The sequence below is a fragment of the Stegostoma tigrinum genome, chromosome 8 (genome assembly GCF_030684315.1).
Source record: "Stegostoma tigrinum isolate sSteTig4 chromosome 8, sSteTig4.hap1, whole genome shotgun sequence".
NCBI lineage: Eukaryota > Metazoa > Chordata > Chondrichthyes > Orectolobiformes > Stegostomatidae > Stegostoma > Stegostoma tigrinum.
In genome coordinates this window covers 4,774,834-4,792,289 of record NC_081361.1, presented here as the reverse complement: position 1 = coordinate 4,792,289, position 17,456 = coordinate 4,774,834, and positions in this window count along the sequence as shown.

The following is a 17,456-nucleotide window of genomic DNA, read 5'->3' as shown; positions in this document are numbered from 1 at the left end:
CATGTGGAATACAGGTGTATAGGGACTGGACGTCCATGGTGAAAATGAGGTGTTTGGTGCCAGGGAGTTGGAAGTTCTGGAGGAGGTGGAGGGCATGGGTCGTGTCACGGACGTAGGTAGGGAGATCCTGGACCAAAGGGGAGAAAATGGAATCCAGACAGGTGGAGATGAGTTCGGTGGGGCAGGAACAGGCTGAGACAATGGGTCAACCAGGGCAGGCTGGTTTGTGGATCGTTTGGACAGAGAGTAGTTTTTCTGCCGCCTTCACCTCCAAGCTTACTTCTTCAACCGAGAACTTAACCCTCCCTCCATTGACCCCTTCACCCGCTTCCAACACAAGTCCTCCTCCTGTTCACCACCCCCAGGCCTCCTACCCTCCCTTGACCTCTTCATCTCCAACTGCCGACGAGACATTAAACGCCTCAACCTCTCCACCCCTCTCACCGACTCCAACCTCTCTCCCGCAGAACGGGCAGCCCTCTGCTCCAACCCCAACCTCACCATCATACCCGCAGACAAGGGTGGCGCAGTGGTAATATGGCGCACTGACCTCTACATCGCCGAGGCCAAACACCAACTCTCCGACACCTCCTCCTACCGCCCCCTTGATCATGACCCCACCACCGAGCACCAAACCATCATCTCCAACACCATTCATGACCTCATCACCTCAGGGGATATCCCACCCACAGCTTCCAACCTTATTATTCCCCAACCCCACACAGCCCGTTTCTATCTCCTTCCCAAAATCCACAAACCTGCCTGCCCTGGTCGACCCATTGTCTCAACTTGTTCCTGCCCCACGGAACTCATCTCCACCTATCTGGACTCCATTTTCTCCCCTTTGGTCCAGGAACTCACTGCCTCTGTCTGTGACACCACCCACGCCCTCCACCTCCTCCAGAACATCCAATTCCCTGGTCCCCAACACCTCATTTTCACCGTGGGCGTCCAGTCCCTATACACCTGTATTCCGCATGCAGATGGCCTCAAGGACCTCCACTTATTCCTGTCCTGCAGGCCCGACTAGTCGCCCTCCACCGTCACCCTCATCCGGCAGGCCGAACTCATCCTATCACTCAATAACTTCTCTTTCAATTCCTCCCACTTCCTACAGACAAAGGGGGTGGCCATGGGCCCCAGCTATGCCTGCCTCTTTGTAGGTTATGTGGAACAGTCCCTCTTCCGCACCTACACAGGCCCCAAACCACACCTCTTCCTCCGTTACTTGATGACTGTATCAGCACCGCCTCTTGCTCCCCAGAGGAGCTTGAACAGTTCATCCACTTCAGCAACACCTTCCACCCCAACCTTTAGTTCACCTGGGCCATCTCCAGCACATCCCTCACCTTCCTGGACATCTCAGTCTCCATCTCAGGCAACCAGCTTGTAACTGATGTCCATTTCAAGCCCACCGACTCCCACAGCTACCGACAATGCACCTCCTCCCACCCACCCTCCTGCAAAAATTCCATCCCCATTCCCAATTCATTCGCATCCGCCGCATCTGCTCCCACGATGAGGCATTCCACTCCCGCACATCCCAGATGTCCAAGTTCTTCAAGGACCGCAACGTTCCCCTGACAGTGGATGAGAACGCCCTTGCCCGCGTCTCCCGCATTTCCTGCAACACGTCCCTCACACCCCGCCCCCGCCACAACCGCCCAAATAGGATGCCCCTCATTCTCACACACCACCCCACCAACCTCCGGATACAACACATCATCCTCCGACACTTTCGCCATCTACAATCCGACCCCACCACCCAAGACATTTTTCCATCCCCACCCTTTTCTGCTTTCCGGAGAGACCACTCTCTCCGTGACTCCCTTGTTCACTCCACACTGCCCTCCAACCCCACCACACCCAGCACCTTCCCCTGCAACCGCAGGAAATGCTACACTTGCCCTAACACCTCCTCCCTCACCCCTATCCCATGCCCCAAGATGACTTTCCATGTAAAGCAGAGGTTCACCTGCACATCTGCCAATGTGGTATTACTGTATCCATTATACCCGGTGTGGCTTCCTCTACATTGGGGAAACCAAGCGGAGGCTTGGGAACCGCTTTGCAGAAGACCTCTGCTTGGTTGGCAATTAACAACTGCACCTCCTAGTCACGAACCATTTCAACTCTCCCTCCCATTCTTTAGATGGCATGTCCATCATGAGCCTCCTGCAGTTGCACCCTGATGCCACCCGAAGATTGCAGGAACAGCAACTCATATTCTGCTTGGGAACCCTGAAGCCCAATGGTATCAATGTGGACTTCACCAGCTTCAAAATCTCCCCTTCCCCCACCGCATCCCAAAACCAGCCCAGTTCGTCCCCTCCCCCACCTGCATCACACAACCAGCCCAGCTCTTCACCTCCCCCCACTGCATCCCAAAACCAGCCCAGCCTGTCTCTGCCGCCCTAACCTGTTCTTCCACTCACCCATCCCTTCGTCCCACCCCAAACTGCACCTCTATTTCCTACCGACTAACCTCATCCCACCTCCTTGAACTGTCCGTCTTTCCTGGACTGACCTATGCCCTCCCTACCTCCCTACCTATACTCTCCTCCCTGCCTATCTTATTTTCTCTCCATCTTCGGTCTGCCTCTCCCTCTCTCCCTATTTATTCCAGAACCCTCTCCCCATCCACCTCTCTGACGGAGGGTCTTGGCCCGAAACTTCAGCTTTTGTGGTCCTGAGATGCTGCTTGGCCTGCTGTGTTCATCCAGCTTCACACTTTATTATCTTGGATTCTCCAGCATCTGCTGTTCCCAGTATCTCAGAGACTGTCAGACCTGCCCCACGCACAGAAACACACGCAAATACACTGTTACTTACACACATAAGGGGATCCTATCAGAATTTCTCTGGTTCTTTGGTTTGTTAATAACTGCATTCATTCTGTTTGGTGTGTGTTGGGATTACTGTTATTCCGTGTACAGCATTTCATTATTTGAGTCACTCAATGAGAGTACATCAGTATTTGTTCACTGCAGTGAGTGTGACAGTATTTCAGTTGTTCCATGGGGACTGTGACTCTATGACGTTTTCAATGCTTGATTATTGAAGATGTGAGGACAAGTTGGGAGACTAGTAAATATTAAAGGTTAGTTTCAGTATCTGTGCTATCTGAAGGAGGAGGTGCCGGAGCGAGACTCCATGCTCCCTTCCTGGGAGCTGGTGGAGACGATGTGTTGTGAGCCCACCCTCCTGCCCACCGAGACCGTGGGGATTCCATTTGTACCAGCTCGATATAAAAGGGAGATGGCATCAGGGGCACGGTTTCTAAGCTGTGCCAGGTGGGAATGGAACTGACAGTGGGTTTAAAGTGAGAATTACCCTTCACTGAACATTGCTCCTAACTCGGTCGGTGGGACGTGTATATTTTGAAATCTCCACACAGGTCGTCCTGGTTCTCTCCGGCTCATTCCAGGGCCCTCCCTATGCGGCGTGGGAAGGTGGGTGAGGAAACTGATGTGGGGAACACCACTGCCCTGCTTGGCCTTTTCTGTCCTATTCCAGGCTGTTTTTCCTGGAATGAGGGAACGGGAGGGAGGGAATGAAGGTGAATGTGCATGGCCCTGTTGTTAGTGTTGGTGTAGGTGAGGGGGAAGTGGTGAGGTGTCTGGATTGAATCAGTCCACAGTGTTGGATCGATGCAGTGTTTTCAGTTTCGGTGAGTATGTCTACATGTCTGCATTCTAAAGTTGTCAACACATCCTTCCATGACACAGTCTCTCAATCTCCCCCTTTATGTCTATATTCACAACCCATCCCATTTGTTTGTATTTAAACTGATTCCCCACCATCTGTCTCTGGCAGTGATTTTCACACCCATGGCAACCCTTGTCATGGCACATTGGAGATATGGAGCTGTAAATGGATGGGAGCCGCACATCCCGTCACTTCCAGCATGGGCTGCAAGTTTCCCCAGGCTGGGAGATGATTTAACACTGCGTTACCAAGCACTGCACTGGGGTGGTCTGTGCAGATCTACACACTGGGAGGCTAACTGCTCTGGGTTTACAGATCAGTTCAGTGGTGTTCACTTCACAGCCCCCCTGTGCTGGAGAGGTACCTGGTCTGGGTTTATAGATCAATGCACTGGTGTGGTCTGCATGGCTCCCCGTGCTGGACTGATGTCTCTGTGACTGGTGAGGCCTGCACAGTGTCCCACTCTGGACAGATTGCTGGGTTGTATTGAGAAGGACAGGAGCCTGGTTGCACGGAGCTCCATGCTGAACAGATATTTCATCTGGGTTTGTGGTATCTGGGCTTGTTCTGTGAGGTGGATTGAGAATGTGAGATAACTGACCGCTTCAGCTGATCTGGCAATGCCTTTCATTTGTGTTTGCCAGTTGTATTGAGTTTCGGGAGAGATTTCCACCGTGAGGCTGAGTGGGTCTCACCAAAACTGATGGACAAGAAGGGCCTTTGTGATGTGGATCTTTTATGACTCCATCACATTCTGTAACCGACATTCCCGGGAACATTCTGTATCTGACGTTCGCCGGAACATTCTGTAACCGACATTCCCCGGAACATTCTGTATCCGACATTATTTGTGAACAGTTGGGTGCCAGTTAATTGAACAAAAGATAAGAGCCCGAGGGAAAAGATCCCATTCCAGAGAGAAGGAGACACTGTTTCAAATTCCCCCCAGGCAGTTAAAGGGGTGGGCGAAATGACTGAAATTTCCATCCTCCGTTTGTCTTCAGGGAGCTGGGAGAGAATTCTTCAGGACAGCAACGTCTTCACCCTCTATATCAGGAACTGTAAGGAAATGACCTGTGCCTGCTCTCGAGTGATCAAGTCTGTGGCAAGGTTCTAGAAGCCATCTGTCCTTATGGATGTGTGTTTGTGTCTTTCAGAAGGGAGAGTTTCTTGTATTTTACGTTAGTTTTTTTTGCAAAATAAAACAAATTAAGACATTACTACAGGTTATTTCAGCTTCATTTTTTTTCAGTAAATCAGTGACACATTTGAAAATGTCACTGGGGCCTCAATCAAACTGGTAACTTTGCCTCCAGGCTGATGTATAATTTATTTGCTTTCCTTCCTCACAGTTAACGTAGTGACGATCTACATCCTGCTTTATAAAGATTGTGGATTGTCTCCATGTGTCAAACGTTACCTGGGAGCCATGGCAGTGGCGGATCTACTAGTCATTATCCTCGACCTGATATTGAGACACATTCCCATTGTTTATCCGGAACAGTTTTATTTCCTGTGGTACATCCCCGTGTGTAATATCCACGCCATCCTGCTTTATGCAGCCACTGACTGTTCTGTCTGGTTCACCGTTACTTTCACCTTTGATCGATTTGTGGCCATTTGTTGCCAGAAGCTGAAAAGTAAATATTGCAGTGAGAAAACGGCGGCTGTGGTTCTGGGAACAGTGACTGTGCTGAGCTGTTTAAAGAACATTTTCTGGTATTTTATGCTCACAGCTCGCTGTTGGCTGGGGAACCTCCCCTGGTTTTGTGATGTAACAATCGATGTTCAATTATCTCGTGCCTGGGTCACAATCGAGTTCCTCCACAACATTCTAACCCCAACTCTCCCATTTCTCCTGATTCTGCTGCTCAATGTTTTCACCGTCAGACACATTTTAGTGACCAGCAGAGCCCGCGGGAGACTCCGGACTCACACCAATGGGGACGGTCAGTGTGACACAGAAATGCAAAATCGAAAAAAATCCATCATTTTCCTGTTTTTGATCTCAGCCAATTTCATCCTGTTATGGTCAACGTTAACGGTGTATTATATATGCTACCGGATGTATGATTCGGGGTATCGCTCTTTGTACCTGGATCACTTTGTGCGGGAATTGGGCTTCATGCTGCAGCTCCTCAGTTGCTGCACAAACACCGCGATTTATGCCGTGACCCAGACTAAGTTCAGGCAGCAGCTGAAGAATGTGCTGAAATATCCCTTTACCCAAATTCATCAATCAATCAAATTCACTCATTAATCAATCCATCCAGGATTTTCTCATTTCAGTTCAATGTTTCAGCAATGAAGCAGACTGTTGCCATGGTAACATACTGGTTGATTATCCAACCTTACCCCACAGTGGGTTACAGGGAGACATGTCAATGTTTCTCTCAACTGACAGGCCAAAGAGAAAAGGCACCATTCCACTGACTGCATCCATAACTTCAATATATAATTAATATTCATTAAAATGTGCCAAGCAGCACAGCAAACTATATTGTTGTTTGTCTTTGTGTTGAGAGAAACAGGCTCCCACCCTGTCTGTCCAATCCTGTCTACCTCCCTGACCCTCCCTGTCCCTCTCCCTGTTCCTTCATCCCTTTCCCTACTTCCCCGTTCTTTGCTCCCTCCCCTTACTTGTCCTTCCCTGTCCCTCACTCCCTACCACTTCCCCTCCCTGTCCCTCCATACCCCTTGCTCCTTCCCTGTCCCTCGCTCCATGTTTCTTGCTCCTTCCCAGTCCCTCACTCCCTCCCCATCCTTCACTCCCTCCCCATCCCTGTTCCCATTGAGAGCTCTCTCCCCATCCTTCTCTCCTGTCCCTCTGTCCTTTGCTCCCGTCCCTTGCTCCAGTCCATCCCTCCATCACTCCCTCCCTGCCACTCACTCCCTCTCTCACTCCCGTTATGTCACTTGCTCCCTCCCGAGCTCACATCCCGTCCCTCGCTCCCTCGCTCCATCGCTCCCTCTCTCCCTGTCCCTCACTCCCTTGCTCCCTTCCTCCCTGCCCTTTGCTCACTCGCTTACCCTCCCTCACCGTCCCTCGCTCCCTCATTCACACCCTCCCCATCGCTTGCTTTCTCCCTCCCCTTCTCTCGGTCCCTCCATCCCGGTCCCTTGCTCCCTCGCTCTGACTCTCTCTCTTTCGCTCCATCCCTCTCTCCCTTGCTCGCTTGCTTCCTCACTCCCTTCCCAACCCTCATTCCCTCTTTGCCTCCCCATCCATAGCTCCCTCACTCCCTCCCCGTAACTCACTCCCTTACCATCCTTTACTCTCTCGGTCCCACCCTGTACCTCACTCTCTCCCCATCCCTCGCTCCCTAGCTCATTCACTCCCTGTCCCTCGCTCCCTTGCTGTCCCTTCTCGCTCCCTCCCAATCCATTGCTCTCTTCCTCCCGCTGCGTCTCGCTCACTCACATCATCTGTCACTCACTCGCTCCCTCCCCATCACTCACTCCCTTACTTCCAACCCATCCCTTGTTCCCTCACCATCTCTCGGTCCCTGCCCGTCCCTGACTCCCTCCCTGTCTCTTTCTCTCACTCATGGACTGTCCTTTGCTCAGTCCCTTGCTACTCCCTTAATTCTTCCTCGCTGCTCCCTTGTTTCCTCCCTCGTCCCCTGCCTGTCCTTGCTCCCTTGCTTCCTTCCCATCCCTCGCTCCCTCCCCATCCATTGTTCCCTTGCCATCCCTCTATCCCTACTCGTCCCTTGCTCCCATCCCATCGCTCCATTGCTCCCTGTCCTTCGCTCCCTCGCTCACTCCCTTCCTATCCCTCGCTCCCTCACTCGCTCACACCACGTCCCTTGCTCCCTCCCATCCCTCGCTCGATCCCTCGATCAGTCATAGCTCCCCACTTGCTCCCTCCTTGCTCCCCCTCTACCTCCTTGCTCCCTCCCTCACTCCCTCCCCATCCCTCGCTATCTCCCTGTCCCTCACTAAGTCCCACCCTGACCCTCATTCCCTCTCTCTCACTCTGTCCTTTGCTCCCTCCCTACCCCTGTCCCATGCTCTCTTCTTCCCCATGCCTCACTCCCTCCCTCCCTGTCCCTTGCTCGCTTCCTTCCTCCCAGTCCCTCCCTCCTTCCCACCCTCCACCTGCGTCCTTCGCTCCCTACACCCCTCCCTCTCTCCCTCCCCATCCCTCACTCCCTCCTTTGATCCCTCTCAATCCCTCAATCCCAACTTTACGTCCCTTGCTCCCTGCCTCCTCACCATCCCTCATTCCCTCCCCCTCCCCATCCCTCGCTCCGTCCCTGTCAATGCCTTGACCCTGGCTCCCTGGGTCCAAATCCTTTGCTCCCTCCCTACCCACATCCCTCCCTCCCTGTCCATCACTCCCCGACCCTTGATTCCTCGCTCCCCGTCTCTCACTCCTCATCCCTCAATCCCTCCCTTGACCCCTCTCTGTCACTCACTCCCACCTTTACCATGCCCCTTGCTCCCTCCCTCCTCCCTGTCCCTCCCCATTAGTCCCACATCCCTGTCCCTCCCTCCATCACTCCCTCCCCATCGCTCCCTTCCTCACCTCTCAAACTCTGCCTCCCCTTCCCTTGCTCCCACACTCTCTACCTTCTGCATGTTCCTCACTCCCTCCATCCCCGTCCCTCACATCCTCCCTCACTCGCTCCCTACCCCCGTCCCTCGGTCTCTCGCACCCGTCCTTGGATCTTCGCCCCTCAGTCCCTCGATCCTGGTCCCTCACTCACTCGAACCCAGTCCCCCACTCCCTCGAGCCCCGTCGCTCCGTCCCCGACTCCTCATCCCTCCCCTGCAACCCTCACTCCTTCCCTTCCCATGCCTCCCTCCCTCACTCACTCCACGTCCTTTTGCTCCCTTTGCGTCCCTCGGCCCCACTCTCCACATCACTCCCTTGCTCCCTCCCTTCCTGCCCCTTGCTCACTCCCTGTCACATTCTCCCTCCATCCCTCCCCATCCCTCACTCCCTCCCTACCCCGTTCCTTGCTCCCTTCCTCCCCACGCCTTGCTCCCTGCCCACTGATCCTTGTCCTTTGCTCCCTCACTTGTTCCCTCCCCCCAGTGCTGCCCCCTCACTCCCGCACTTCCCCTCCCTCCCTCACTACCTCACCACTCCCTCCCCCTCAACTTCCTTCTCTTGGTCCCTCCTCTCCTGCCGCTGCCTCGCTCCCTGCCCATCCCTCCCTCACTCCCTCCCCATCACTCCCTCACTGATGTAAATATTATATTTGCTTATGAATCATTGGCATTACTGTAGGCCCAGATTTATTGCCCATCGCTAACCGCCCTGGAGAGGATGGAGCTAGCTATGGTCCATGTATTGTTGATAGATCCACAGTGCTATTAAGGGAGACTTCCAGGAATTTGACCAAGCAACACAGAAGGAACATGATATATTCCCAGGCCAAAGTCAGATGACACATAACACCAGGTTCAAGTCCAACAGGTTTATTTGAAATCAATACCTTTCGGGGTGTTCCACCTTTGACAGATGAAGCGCCACTTTATTACTTTATTACACATCATGAGAAAGTGACAAAGTTGGGTGCAGCATTCAGAAAGCTTGTGATTTCAAATAAACCTGTTGATCTATAAGCTGGTGTCATCTGACTCCTGACTTTGTCAACCCCAATCCCACACCAGCACCTCCACGTTATATTTCCAGGTCAGCACAGTATGTGGCCTAGAGGGGATCTAGCAGGTGGTAGCGTTCCCATGTGACTGCTGCCCCTGTCCTTCTGGATGTTAAAGACTGCTGATTCAGAAGGTGCTGTTGGAGGGGCCTTGTTGAGTCACTGCAGTGCATCTTGTAGACGGTACAGACTGCTGACACTTTGTATCAGTGGTGATCTCCTTCTGAAGCATCCTCCAACTGCCGTTACAATCCTCTCAGGATTCACCCGATCCCAGTGTAAATCACGACCCCCGGTGGGGTCTCTCGGTTCCGTGATCAGTCAATGAACACTCACAGTCAGTCTGGCTATTTAAGACTCTACGCTTTATTTCATCACACGGCTGGGTACAGATCATCCGTAAAACGCAGAAGTTGAAGACTTCCGTATTCCTCGGAGGAGCTGCAACCCACAGGCTAATACAAAGACATTTCTATACTTTTCTTAAAGCAGGGTACATGGTGTGATCGCACAGTGTATTCAAACAATCAATACATGATATTGCTTCATTGACAGTTACATAACCCTATAACATTAAATGGTAAACAACTTATGTCACAACACATAGGTTACTTTTTATCTCACCACATAGCACCACAACATTTGCAACTGAAGGTCAGCTAGAATGGTTAGTACTGCATTATCTTATCATTCCTGCATTATTGATGTAGCTCTCGCAGAACTCACAGTTCCCAGGCGAAAACAGCAGCTCCAGCAGAATTTACAGTTTCCAGGCTAGAAGCCATTTTGTTGATAACTTACACCAGCAGCATCTTGTGTCTGTGTCCAAATCTCACGTTCTCAGGAGTACAGAGATGTCGTTTGGGTGTAAATCAAAAGGGCTGTTTTGTGTTTGATTGGATTAAACCTGATGTAAGGCTTTTGAAATAAAAAAAAATTGGCACATGAAAATATCCACAAAGTGAAATATTGGTTTTTGACAGTTACTTCTGGATCAAACAAGTGGAAGGAAGGTAGTCAGGTTGGGAAATGATATCAAAGTGGGAATAAAAGACATGTCCTGGAGACATCATAAGAAAGTGATAAAGTCTCAGACAAGACTCCTTCAGAAAAACTTCTTCCCACTGCAAGCACGAACCCTTCTTCATCCTTTCCTGACCAATATATGCATGTTATGTGTAGTAATTGAAAATGAAAATTAACATTTTATCAACTCTCCCCATGTCATCGCTGTTGGTGAAATATAATTTCTAACCCAGACCCTTCTCTCACTTCACCCTGGCGTATTCTGTGTGGTTACAGCAGAGGCAGGGACAGGATGTTCATACCCCTGCTCCCACTGCTCTGGGTCTCAGTGTTGTACGTTTCCCAAATACTGCTTTATCTTTACCAATGTAGAAGAAACCTAAACCTGGACATGATGGTTCACTTCCAGTCAGGAACAGATCATTGATTTACACTAATCTCTGATTTGAAGCACATTTCCAACATTCACCATTGTACTTCCCCTGACTCTAAACCTAGTTGGAAACAAGATTCTGTTCCATGTCAAGGAGTTGTGAGCCATGAAAGACAGTAGCTGCGACACATTTCTTACACACAGCAGCATTAACCCACACTGTGGCCTGGCTGTCAATGAAGAGAGACGTGAAAGAGTAAAGTGCCATCTGACCCCCTCAGTGTGAGCCTGAAGGATTTGCCCCGACTGAAGCTCTGTTGCTGTGCACGATTCCCCCTACCCCCGACCCTGAGATTGTCCTTTCTGAGCCCCAGGTGCTGTTCAATCCTCAGGACAAATACAACAATCCACTGTGATGTGCTTGAAGCAAAGCTGACTTATTTTACATTTCTCTCGGATACTAAACTCTAGTTTAATTTTAGGGTTATAGCCATCATCAGAAACAAACTGCAAATGTCAGTACTAAAGTAACAGAAAATTACAGCGCAGAGCAAGTCCTTTTTTAATTCATTTGTGTGATGTGCGTATTGTTGGCTGGTCAGCAGCATTCACCCTTGGCCTATCATGTGTTGTTGGCTGGAATATAACTAGCCGGGCTTTACAGCTTTCTGGGCTCATCATTGAGATCAACACTTTCAGACTGTGAACTCTGCCCCAATTTGTTTACATTTCTTGTTTCAATTTGTTTCTGGGTCCACTGCACACCTCGCTCCAGGCACATCTTTTGTTTATTTGTTTCTTTTCCAACCCTAACTCCATTCCCTGCCGCCTTGAGGGACGAATAACATTTCTGCAATTTCATCTCTCCTGCCTTCCCCCCGGGACATCTGCCTTTTTGCCCTTGTGTCACCCCCACCTTGCTCAGAATCTGTTACATTTACGGTCCCAGACCTCAGTCAACTCACCGTGCCCACCGGTCGGAGTTTTAAATTCACTTCCTCCAGAGAGAAACTGAAATCGTTGTGGCTGCAGCCTTTCCCATATTTTAATTTTGGAAACAAAAACCATGAAATTGTTTCAGAGTTGAGGTTTTTTGAGTCTTAATCCACAATCTGGCTTCTTTAGAGCTAAACTGTGATCGTCAAACAGTCCAAAAATGCAAGTTAGGTGGATTGGCCACACTAAGTTGTCCCCGAGTGTGCAGCTTACGTGGTTGGGTTAGCTGCGGTAAATGTGGGGTTCATGGGATAGAGAGCTAGTGCAGACTGAATGCACTGAATGACCTCTTTCTGCACTGTCGGGATCCTGTGATCTGAACCATTTGTGATCATGGTCACACTTTCCTCATGACAGCCCACACATCACCATGTTCATTCAGCTCAAGCTTTCATGCTACGTTTGTGTTTTGAGAAGCTCTGTTGTTGGAACAGGAGCTTTCTTTGATGTGGCCTCTCCTCATATTTCCGCCTACTTCTCAGTTCCCTGCGTTAATTCCAGCTTTCTCTCATTTTCCCAAATGGTGTTGTTGAAGAGCTCAAAAGGCGAGTGGACTGAAATTGAGAAATTAAAGAGTCAGAATGAAAGAGGAAGTGGAAATAATAAATGGGTTTGGTAAATCCCAGGGGAGTGAGGAAGGGTCACAGATGCTTCCAGACCTGCTGAACTATTCCAGCAACTTGGTTTTTGTTCCAGGGGAATGAGACGCCAGGATCCTTCTGTTGTGAATGTTCACACAGTTTTCTTTTAACTAATGTGTGGGATGTGGGTGGCCCTGGCTGGGCCAGCATTTTTTGCCCATCAGTAGTTGCCCTTGGGAAGGTGGTGGTGAGCTGCCTTCCTGAACTGCTGCAGTCCTCCTGATGAGTGGTGACACGCAATGCTATTAGGGAGGGAATTCCAGGATTTTGACACAGCGACAGTGAAGGATTGGTGATATATTTCCAAGTCAGGATGGTGAGTGACTTGGAGGGGAACGTGGGGGTGGTGATCTGTCCAAATATCTGCTGCCCTCGCTCTTCCAGATGGAAGTGCTCATGGGTTTGGAAGGTGCTGTTCAAGGATCTTTGGTGAATTTCTGCAGGAGAGACAACATTCTCTGATAAGAGTCAAAACCGAGCAGGCGAAGATGGAGCACTGAATATGGAGCACTAATTCAAACACAGGAGATTTGTTCAGCCAGTAATAGCATGTAGTGTAACAGTCACAGATGTGAAGTGAGCAGTGAGGGGAAATGTTCCCACAAGATGCAGACGGAAAACTTTTATAGGAACAGGAATAGACCGTTCAGCCCCTCAAGCCTGTTTTGCCAATGAGAGCATTGCCTGATCTGTAGCCTGACTTTCAATTTCTAAAACCCACTAAACCTATCAATGAGGCTTCCCTGAAACAGACAAGGTGAATATTGAAAAATATACCAAAAACTGTGATTGCAGGGAAATCAGAAACAAAAATCCGAAATTGCTGCAAAAGTTCAGCAGGCCTGTCAACGTCTGTGAAAGAAATCGGAGCTAAAATTTTGGGTCCAGTGACCCTTTGAATGATGAGATACAGTTGACCATTCCCCCCTTTCCTGTAACACTCTCTGGAACAGGTGATGGTGTGAGGGCCATGAGGTTGTCAATAACAACTGAGGAAACAGCAGGCCATGCTGAATCAGAATAAAACTCATTTTGGTCTTTCACTTTTAAATCAACTGTAACAATGTATTCACTTTTGTTTCAGAAACAGGACAAGAGACCAGAAAATCAACCCAGTGCCATTGGGTCTGGGAGCCATTGTTATTCTGACCTCCATGTGAATCGATGCTATAACCATTAGTTTGATTCTGAACCATCCTTGGGCAGTCAGAACGGATGATAAAAGTTTGTTGAGCTTCTGATGCCATGATCCCATGAACAAGCAAAAGAAAAACCCAATTACTGCAGTTACTTGTGAACCCACTGGTGTTTCATCAAGCAAAATGTCTGAGTGAATTTTCTCCCACACACACAGTAGGTGAATGACCTCTCCCCAGTGTGTATTTGCTGGTGTACAGTGAGGGTTGATGATGCCCTCAACCCAGCCCCACAGTGAGAGCACATGAACGGTCCTTCCTTCAGTGTGAACACATTGACGGTATATCACTTCCTACAATCTGCACATTTGATGGGTCTCTCTTCAGAGTGAACCTGTTGGTGTTTCAACAACCCGGATGACCGGGCGAAATCCTTCCCACACTCGGAGCAGGTGAATAGTCTCTCCCCACCGTGGACTCCCTGTTGTGTCAGCAGCTGAATTAATTCCTTGCCACTCCGACAGCAGAGAAACAGCCTCTTTCCAGTGTGAAACCGCTGTGAATGCCTTCTCACACAAGAAGCAAGTGAATAGTTTCTTCCTGGTGTGATTGCACTGATGTGTTTGTAGCTTGGATGGGTAATTGTAACTCTTCCTACAGCCCCCACAGATCCATAGTTTCCTGGTGAGTGTGGCATTGCTTTCATTTCAAAAAGTCAGTTGATCCCCTGAAGCCTCGTCCACAGACTGAACCTGTGCACAGTTTCTCTTCCCAGTGAATGGTGCATCCGCCTTCCATATTTAAAATCTGATAATATTCATCTTATATTAAAATGAAGCAATTCTGTCAGATCCTCTCTCCCAACTGCACATCTCAAATTCCAAACCAATGTGGAATTGACCAGAAACAAAGGAAAGGAGCGTAAGATAACACAAAAAAGAAAGGTAGCTTGTGAAACCAAGATGAATGATCTGGTAATTTCACGGGCTGGCACAGGGAAATAATGACTATAAAAGCTGCCGTCTCATCATTAAATCACCAACTAATTAACTTATGTTCTTCAGGAATGGGAACCTGTCATCCAGACTCTGACAGCAATGCGAAGAAAGAGCACTGGGCACAGTTTAAGAACAGTCCATGCTTTCAGAGGGAGAGGCTTAAACCTCTGTATAGCTACCTTGAGGGGTTCCTTCCTTGCTGTTTTGTTCAGAGCAATTTACTAAGAGCCAGCGTTAAGGGATTTTGCAAATCAGTGGCTCACTCGCTTCTGTGGCACAATGGGTCAGTCCTTGCACCTCATAGACGTGAGTTTGGTGGTTCAAAGCCACAAAGGCTGGGGCCAATGCTGTTCTCACTCTGTCAGTTCTGTTTCTGCAGTTCAGTTCTGGGGTTTTAATGTGGTCAGGAAAATGCTCCCCAAATGGAAATCTTATCCAGTGAGTCATCTCAAAGGCATTTTGATGTTGTTATGATGGCTGTCGTAAAGGCCTGTGGATGTTGGGAGTCTGAAACTAAAACAGAAGCTGCTGGAAAAACTCAATAGTTTTGGCACTGTCTGTTGGAGAAAACAATTCTGAAGAAGTTCTGAAACGTGACCCCTGCTTCTCTGCCCACAGATGCTGCCAGATCTGCTGAGCTTTTCCAGTAACTTGCGGTTTTACTTTCAGAAAGCTTGCCCTGACAATCTGACAAACTTCCTCTCTTCAGCAGTGTGGACTGAGACAACAGGAAGTGACAATGAATCTGCTTCTACGCACCATCATTGACTCCTATCTAATGTGAACTAAAACTTGACTCTGGTGAGACTTAAACCCACAATGTTTGAATAACACGGTTAATAAGGCTTTAGAAGCCCAACATGCTCTCCATTGCTTCACAGCTGCTGAAGTCTAACAGTACAGAAAGTTAAATTTGGCGCATTATCCTTGAGTCTTTCATCAAGTATCTGTGTTTTCCCTGGGAAAGAAGGGTCAGCAGACCCAAACTCTGGCTTTTCTTCACAGATGCTGCTAGACCTGCTGAGCTTTCCAACTTTTGTATGAGTTTGTCTCCGCTTTACAGTACCTGGGTCCTATTTTTCTGTGTTCTGACACTTCAAGTAATAATCTAAACATTCCTAAAATGATCTGATGATTCTTAGCTTGACCATACGTCCAGGCAGTGAATTCCAAAAACCCAGAACTCTCTGGGGGAGAAACACATCGTCCTTAAATTTCCTCAAAGTTCTCTGTACCTTGTTTTAATTCGAAATCGAAGGTTAATCATCCTTTTCAATTAGATGAAGTTTATTACAATCTCCTACATCTATTCCTTTATAATTTTGAGCACATTAATAAGTTGCTCACAACTTTCTCTGTTCTCAGAGAAACAACTTCAGCCTCGATTGTCTACCTTCACAGAGGAAATGGTCCAGCCCAGGCAATAACCTGGTCAGTGTGCTCTGTACGCCCTCTAGGACACTTGCACCTTTCCTGCAATCCAGCGATCAGACTGAACAAAGTTCTCCGAACAACAGCAGCAATTTCTGGAGAAATGCAGCACGACTGGCATCATCTGTGAACATGATTGATTGGTTGTCAAGTGTATCAGAGAACAGTGTAAAGCTTTGTTTACAAACAGGATAAGCAGATCATTGTATGAAAGGATGTAGTGATCAGAGATTGTAAAAAGATTTAGACAGAGGCATATCATTTATATTGTGCTGGGCACGCACTAAGCAACATCAAAGTCAGCAAGATCAGCATTATTTGCTGTCCTGGGTCTGTGAGTCTAGCATGGTCAGTACTTGGATCCATACGATTACAGCATCCTTCAACCTGTAACTAGACTTGAAAGAACATTATGAGTAATTCTTTCAAACTTCATATAAGTTTAAAAGTGTAGGACAGTAAGGAGAAATGCGAGGGTTAGATCTGCTCTGGGCATGCCATAAGAAGTCACACGATGTCAGCGCCATCCTGAAAGCAGAGTTAATGTTTCAAGTCCAGCGACTCTTCTTCAGAACTGATGGTACTGATGAAAAGGTGGTATAGAAAATGTGCTCACCTAAACAATGTGACCTGTGTGCATACGTCTGAATATGAACATTTTTTTGTGGAACTCTTATTTCAACTTCATCTTATCTTTACTTTCCTTCCTTAGACGTGGTTGGTCCTTCATTCTCTTTGACTTTTCCAGTGTGGAATGTAGCATTTTTAGAATGTTCTGAAATACCTCCATAAATATCTGCCGTTACAAGTCTACTGACCCCACTCGTAACCTAATTTTCCACTTCATTTCAGCCAGGCCTAACTTCGCTCTGTTATCATTTTCCTCAATTTGGTTTTAAGTCCCAATTTTAGAACCAATCTTCCCTTCCTCAAAGTAAATATAAAACTCATTCACACTGCGGTCACTGCCACCCAGGGGCGCCTTCAATATGAGGTCAATAACGAATCCTGTGCCATTGCATATTAACAGGTATCATGCTCTCTGGTTGCTTCTGGATAGTATTGTTCTTAGAAATGCCCCCAATAACACCTCATCAACTCACCATTCAAACTACATTCATCAATCTGGCATGACCAATTTATATCGTCATTAGAATCACCAAAGATTATTGCTGTACTGTGACTTAAAAGAGAAAGATGCTTTAAATGGGGCAGCAGTGGAATAACAAGAGTCCAGAGTCCAACTGTTGGAAACGGCACACACTTTGGTTCAGCGATTGACAACCAATGCTGGGTAGAATTGGGGTTTGAAATCATTATTTCCCCTTTGTGAGACCTGTGTCTTTCCACAAGCCACCACATCCTTGTAGTGTCCAGGTGCTGCTAAACTATTGCATTCTATCAGGTTGATACACACAAGTCAGATTGTCTGAAATATTTGGAACTGTGTGTTTAGACAAATTTGAGTGTCATTTTACACGGCAAAGTACAGGCTACCATGCACAGACATTAGACATAGAGAAATGTAGCTT